Here is a 6397-nt window from a genome sequence, read left to right on the forward strand (position 1 = left end):
GCAGCTGACTTGTCTTTTGTGCTCTGCCCTCTCGATATAGCAGTAACAGCCCTTTAAAACAGTTGAAGGAAGTGGATGCCTCTCTAACAGTGCACAAGTTAATTGAATTTTTTCTTTGTTTGCAATGTCACTGTGGTGAGACTTGCATGCATATATGTCTGGTATGTTAAGTTTCCTGTGTGGCCATAGAAGTAACGGGAAGAGATCATATTAGGATATACTCTGTGGAAGCGAAAGGTAGATGCTCTTCAAGACTTTCGTCACTGCATACAGGGTCCCTTTGTGAGAAGGACACAAAAATATGCTTTTGAGAGCCCTTCACTTGGGATTAGAAACCATTTTCACAGTTACTTTGTTGTTTCAAACCTATTACCGATTCCAGCGGCGCTGGGAAGTGATTTAAACTTGTGTTAATGGAGTCCCAAAAGGTGACCGGACAGTGTGTCATTATAAAGTATCGGTTCAGCCCAAGAGCAGGAGGAGCTCATTTCGTCGAGCCCTATCGTTGAGCTGTCATGAACAGCAAATAAACACTTTTTTTCTTAAACTTTTAATTTATTTTTTATGGGCTTTTATTATTTTTTTAAGCGCCATGCTTAAAAAAATGCCCAGATAAGTTGTGATTCCACATCTCAGCTGCTGACTTAGCGCCCCACCTCTGCTCACCAGCCTTGCAACACAATGAGCTGCGCTTTCAGACCAAACCCGGTGACCCCCTTCCTGAGCCGCTGTAATTTGTTTTCCCTTTGAAAATGTGTGAGGCTGGACCTAATTCTGTGAATGAGCTGTGACCCAGATTCCACTCTGCGGATGGCAGCTCGCGGGCACAGAGCCTGCAGTGATCACTTTAGCAACCCCCTTTCCAAAAACCTTTCCAGCTTTTAAAGGCCTCAGAGCCTCAGGAGTATCAACTCTCTCGGCCTTTGGGTAAAGAAAAGCTCTTTGTACTTTGCAGTGGAGTAATTCAAACATATTTTATGTCCTTTGCACACAGCGTTTTTCGTAAGGAATAGTAGATGGATTCAATGTCACAGTGCCTGTGCATTCAGTGAGTGGAATGTTCTATATTTAAGTACAGTTGATATAAAATAAATTCAACTTCAACTTTTTGGTGAACCATTAAAGTCAAATATCCATTTAAAAAAAAATCCTCAAATCAGCTCCTGTAGTTCAGATTATTTAAAACCACCACAAATACTTGTGGAGCTTTGCCTAATAAAACTTTACAGCTTTGTTGCAGTCAAATACTTCAGTCAAACCCAAACCCCTGTACTCCACTGTTGTGTGTAGTCTTCCGTTCTGCAACGAGTGTTTGTTATTTCTTGATTGTTACATTGATGATGCTGTAATGACAGCAGAGGAAAAAAAAAGCTAAAACAAGTCACGCACTTCCAGCAAAGTGCAAGACCTAACAGGCTAAACAGATCCCAGCACTGATGTTGTTAAGGCGCCTGCTTCAGAGTAAATGTGAAATGGCGGTTGAAGGGTCCGTGAAATGACTGACGGCAGCGGCAGTAATTCCGCTGGCCTTGCCGCAGAGATGCTGCCGAGCTCTGACGCAGAAAACGGCAGTGAAGGTTTTTTTCTGCCTGCAGACGATGTTGGACTTTGGACAACCCTGAGGCCTGGAATGTAAATAAGGGTTTGAAATATGCTCTATTTGAATTGTTGCAATGCTTGCATTATCTGACAAGCGTTTTAATTGAAATTCCAAATAAAGCTTGAGGAGGGGAGTTTTCAGACAATCCCTATGCAAGTAATCAAACCTAGACAAACTGGCCCTGTCCAAAACTAAAAATCCCACTCACCACTTCCTCTCTGAGTCAGCTGTTCTTGGCATGTCTCTTCCACCCCATCTCCCCCACCCTTTCATTTCCCTGTTCAAGATGACGAAATGGGGGTCATCAACTTTAGCCTGTCCCCTCCTCAGACTTCAAACCAAATAAAAGTACAGCTATGATGACATTAAACACAACCTTCACGCTTCGTTTGTGTGGAACTTCACGTCTACTGAATTGTGTTTTAGTTGTAATCGTTCAAAAGCCCAGAGAAACATTGGGGGTTCAAATGAGGTCCAATACACTGCAGGCAGCCTTCCTCCCATTCTTATCTGAAGCCACTGATATCATTCGTTGCAGAGCTGGAGAGGGTGGAGGCAGGCAGAGAGTGCAGGAGAACAATGCAAGGACCCCTATTAGCAGACAAGCTTCTTGAAGTGTTACTGGTTTACTGACGAATCAAAGATGAAAGGATGCCCACTGGATGACTTCTGCAAAGCACCATGTGTAACTGTGTGGGGCACGAGCTGAAGACCAAGATCGAAATTTCCCTTTTGCCTTTAAGATGATTGAATGATGACCAACGGTATTTGAAGGTTCAGATCTTAAAGGCCTTTATGCAACAGTTAAGGTAAATCTATACAAGAAATGTTTACAGTGTACAAAAACTCTACAAGTACAAAGCTGCTATCTTTCCCATCTTGTGCTGCTAGCTCACAAGCAGATTACCTGCAAATAGAGTTGGCTTGCTTGCTAGGAAACTAGAGAGTGAGTAAGCTGGAAAGCTCTCCTGCCATGCCCTCCTGAAATGCTCTTCTGTAAGTTAACTATGAGTTAGCATGTTGTAAAGAAAATTAACCAGCTAGCAATCTTTTTTGGGAATAGCTAATTATGTGGCTGTAAATAAAATGTGACCAAACCTGTTAGCTAGCTACAGCTATATCTAGCTAGCTGGAGTGCTAACTACCTGCATGCAGAGTTATTTGGCTGAAAAATATATATGTTTATTATTTTTTTATTATTTATTTATTTTTTTATTTTTAATAGTTTGCTGGTGAGCGTATGACTCTGTAAAACTGGATTGATAGGTGGCTGCAAATAGAAAACCTAGGAATGTTGCAGGATTTCCGCTGCTTTGGTATTTTTTTTTAATGATTTACAGGTGTATTGATTTATCCTCACTCTCATTTTGTACAGGAGGCTTTAGAGAGCAGCAGTTCCTCCCCAGGTTAACCTCAGACTTGATTTTTCTATGCACGTCTATAGATTTTTCTACACTTTTTTTCTACAACAGAGAAAGCCTGTCTGTTACAGGCATAACATTTATAAGATGAAGAATACAGTTTGAAAATGTAATCCTTTATTATGAATGAACTGTATATTAAAAATCATAATCATGAATGAGTGATGTGTAGAGTAATACTCATGTGCACACTGCATGTTAACCACTTTTGAGGGGAGGGGGGACCCACATAAGTGTAACATTGCTCTAATGTATGGCAGTCATGTACTCATTGAAGCCTTTACGCTCTAGTTACCACAGCACTGTGCAAGGGGCTGAAATGCTCAGTCATGGTCAGTTGTGTCCTGTATGTACCATCTTTCATGCATCTTTTTCAGAAGCACCTTGTACTTTTTCTTTGCGAGTTGCTCTGGATAAGAGCATCTGCCTAATGGAAGCTGAATAGAATGGAATGTGAACATCACATTCCATTGAATGTGAATGGAAGTTATGAGCACACTTGCCGGTTAGTAAAACAATACTCAAATAAAATAATCTTTTACCCTTTTTTCTCATATTCGTCAACTAAAACTGGCTTATTTCTCATATTCAACATTCATACCCTGTATCAGTTCACACAAAGTGTGGTATATGCCCCAATTTTTAAATGTAGTTTGAGCAGTTGTTTTCACAAAAATTTAAATCCCTGAATGTCACTGGAACTATCCACAGTGGCCTGCCCTACCCATCCCTCTTGTCTTTATCTCACAGCAGGGACAAAAAATATTAGAGGTTTGTGCCCATACTACAATTTATTTTTGTTGTTTTGGCTAGCACCGTTTGTCTCCCTTGGCAGTGACTAGCTTACGGTCTCCTAGCTCGTTCCCCGTCGTGGGCTGTGGTGGGTTGCTCGGTGCCAACTCTATCCCACGGCAGGGGAAGTTACGGCATGCGTGGCACAAATGCCCCTTCTGTCAGAACCAGCCTGTGCTCTTAATCACCCGCTAGGCACCTTTGCCAACTTGTGGAATTTAAAAAGCCGCCGCGGAGGGATTGTGGCCCTCATCTGTTGGCCCGTTTCACTGCAAGCGGCAGATTTGTTGCTCTTTGGCTTAAAAGCATGACTGTGTGTGTGTGTGTGTGTGAGAGAGAGGGATATTGGGGTGGGGATTTTTGAAGGCCTCTTTAAGCCACAAAGACACCCGTGCCACTTTTATTTGCATACCATGAGGGCCTTAGGTAAACTATGGCGTATTCTTTCCTTGAGCTTTAAATCTGGTATGATATGTGAATATGCTGAGAGGACACCTTATGCACTGTAGGCCAGTCTCTGTGGGAAATGGGACTTATACTATATGGACAAAAGTATTTGGCCACACCTGTTTTTCAGGGTTTGGGCTAGGCCCCTTATCTCCAGTGAAGGGCAATCTTAATGCTTCAGCATACCAAGACATTTTGGACAATGCTATGCTTCCAACTTTGTGGCAACAGTTTGGGGAAGGCCCTTTTCTATTCCAACATGACTGTGCCCCAGTGCACAAAGCAAGGACTATAAAGACATGCTTTGATGAGTTCGGTGTGGAAGAACTTGACTGGCCCGCACAGAGCCCTGACCTCAACCCCATCGAGCACCTTTGGGATGAACTGGAACGGAGATTGCGAGCCAGGCCTTCTCGTCCAACATCGGTGCCTGACCTCATAAATGCTCTATAGAATGAATGGGCACAAATTCCCACAGAAACACTCCAAAATCTTGTGGAAAGCCTTCCAAGAAGAGTGGAAGCTGTTATAGCTGCAAAAGGGGGACCAACTCCATATTAAAGTATATGTATTTGAATACAATGTCATTACAGTCCCTGTTGGTGTAATGGTCAGGCGTCCGAATACTTTTGTCATTATAATGTATCATATCAAGAGGCCAAATGGCCTCTTCGTATTGTTACAGTGTCCTTATGTTCTTATCTCAAAAGCTTACCTCCTTTCCACACCTAAATACTTTTAAGTCACTACATTTAAAATAATAACACCTTCCACAACATGTAAATGTTGAGTAAATAAACATAAGTGATTTTCCCCCATCTTTGGAAAATGAAGCTGCACAGTCAAAGAGCTAGTACCAGTAACACTGCAAATGTTACTAGTTAGAAACTAGTTACTACTAGAAAACAGTGAGACAAGAAGCTACAAGACTTTCCTTTGTAAATGTATGAACTACCTAGGTATAGACTACATATCTATATTAACACAGCCATATTATCTGAATAAAATATGACCTCAGGACTTTGGTTAACAGTGTGAAAGGTGGGATGGTCAATGTATTTCTGACCAGAACAATGCTTTCTATAGGTGAACAGCATGACATTTCCTGATTCAGTGAGAAAAGGCTTACGTGGCACCACCTGATAATGTTCTGGTGGGTTCTGTCTTGATCTTATTTTAAATTAGTCTACACTGCCGCCATACATTGGGAACATGACATTCATTACTGGAAGCACCCACATGCAGTCTGCCACAGGCCACTGAAAGCTCTGCCTCCAGCCACTTAAGAATGCTCTGGGCACCTACCTCTGAGTGGTTCAACGAACTGATGAATACACTCAGACAGCACCGTGAGCATGACCGAACAAGACCTTGTGGCTTACTGCGGCCTATATGACTGTAACTTATTACCGTTTTCTGCCGCTGACGGTGACCTTTACCATTCTTCTCTTTGCTGATGGTTTTAGGTGTGTGTCCTAGTGTTGCTTACTGTTCTGTTCCAGAACTTTCTTTCAAGACTTTCACCCGGGGACAAGTAATTTCCCAGTTTTCTCCAGACCGGCTTTTGCTTTTTACTTTTGTCATTATTTAATTAATCTGAAATACAATTTCTTTCACAGTGTGATAGTAAAAATGCAATATAATAAGTAAATTCTGCTTGATTGATTGAGTTAGCTGGCTGTTCCTCTGTTGTACAGACTGTCTTAGTTAAAATTATATCTGTGATTAACCTTCAGTCCTTACTCGAGGACACATTCACGCATGTGGGTTTTGAATGACGGAACCCAAGTAAAGGAGCTCTGTCTCAGCTTAATCTTACTGTCCAAAGCTCTGTTTCTGTCCAATAAGTGAGACTTACCAGCCGTTTTTTGTTGAAGGGGTGACACTATCTTGCTGTTTTTGTCTGAGGACTGAGAACCCCCTGTTGTTTCAGTCCTAGGGGACGAGAGTCCTTTGTGCAGTTCCAGTCTAAGGGGGGGGACACCATCCTGCTGGTTTTGGGTAAAGGATGAGACCATCCTGATGTTTTAGTCTGAGGGGTGAGAGTCTCATGATTGCCATGGCTGCTCACTACCCTGCTCTGATCCCAACAGCTGTCACATCAGCACACAGATTTTGTTCTTCACAACTCCAGCAT

Source organism: Megalops cyprinoides, chromosome 20 (genome assembly GCF_013368585.1).
Source record: "Megalops cyprinoides isolate fMegCyp1 chromosome 20, fMegCyp1.pri, whole genome shotgun sequence".
Classification (NCBI taxonomy): domain Eukaryota; kingdom Metazoa; phylum Chordata; class Actinopteri; order Elopiformes; family Megalopidae; genus Megalops; species Megalops cyprinoides.